This window comes from Etheostoma cragini, unplaced genomic scaffold (genome assembly GCF_013103735.1).
Source record: "Etheostoma cragini isolate CJK2018 unplaced genomic scaffold, CSU_Ecrag_1.0 ScbMSFa_2220, whole genome shotgun sequence".
Lineage (NCBI taxonomy): Eukaryota > Metazoa > Chordata > Actinopteri > Perciformes > Percidae > Etheostoma > Etheostoma cragini.
In genome coordinates this window covers 84,863-86,142 of record NW_023266359.1, presented here as the reverse complement: position 1 = coordinate 86,142, position 1,280 = coordinate 84,863, and positions in this window count along the sequence as shown.

Sequence of the window (1,280 nt, the reverse complement as noted above, 5' to 3'; positions counted from 1 at the left end):
TACATGGAGTCTGGTGGAGATATGCTGCTCTATACATGCTAAAAGTAGTGATTATTTACATGGAGTCTGGTGGAGAGACAGCACACAGGGACAGATTGGACAGTCTAGCTGTCTGAGGACAGAGACAGCGCACGGGGACAGATTGGACAGATAGTCCAGCTGACCGTTAATCACTATGCACAGAGTCATATCACGTCAACACGGAGACACAGTCCGCATGTAACCACGACACCTCAGGTCCACGAGGGGCAGCATCATCAGGCCGCTGCAGGGTCACAAGACCTTAGGGAAACCACAGAGATCTCAGAGTATATAGGACACTTCCTTATTGTGTTGACCTGCAGACAGACTCCAAGTGTGTGTGTGTACGCACACACACACACGATAAAAGTCTACTTGAGGTAGGTGCCCCCATGTACTAAGGCTCAGTCCTTACCACAGTGGCCCAGGTTTGCAGCCCCCCCCTTCTAATAAAGGCCCGAAAAAATGATCTTAATCTTTCTTATTATGTCTGAATATTTTCAGAATTGAAACTTTAAATATTACGAGAAATATCTGGAATATGTTGTGAAAAAAATGTTTATTTCCATACAAAAAGTAAAAATATTCAGAAAAATAGATTACTTTTCATAACAGATGTGATATTTGGAAAATTAATTGAGGAACACTTAACACGGGAATTACCAGGAAGTACTTCCCGAGACATTTGTGTGAAAAGAAAGTCAAAGCTGCAGATCGTCCATTAAGAACTTCTGCTCCAAAACTTTAGTTAAAACAAGTTTACAATCAGAACCAGTTCAGATAAAACACGTCCTCAAACTGTTTAAAGTAGATAAAGCACATGCAGTCCTGTTAAAGCAGCTCCAGAGATCTGATCCTCTGAGTTTCTCCGGATCCACCTGCTCCGTCAGCCGTCCACATACTTCAGGCCAGGGATAGGGTTAGGGGGTTGGGGTTAGGGTTAGGCCAAACCCAGAATTAGGGCTAGGGGGTTAGGCTAGCCCCAACCCCCTAACCCTCCCAGAGTTCAACTGCTGGAGAACATCTCCGTCAGAGTGCTCTGTTTGCTGCCTCTTCTGCAAGGGCTGCTGGAGCCTGTAGTCTTTACAGAATGTGTAGTCTTTACAGAGTCGGGAGTCTCTAGAGATGAAGGAGTGGAGGAGCTACAGGAGGCTGATGAGATGCAGGAGAGGCTGGAGGAGGTTGAGGGGGCTGAGGAGGTGCAGGAGAGGCTGGAGGAGGCTGAGGGGGTGGAGGAGAGGCTGGAGGAGGCTGAGGGG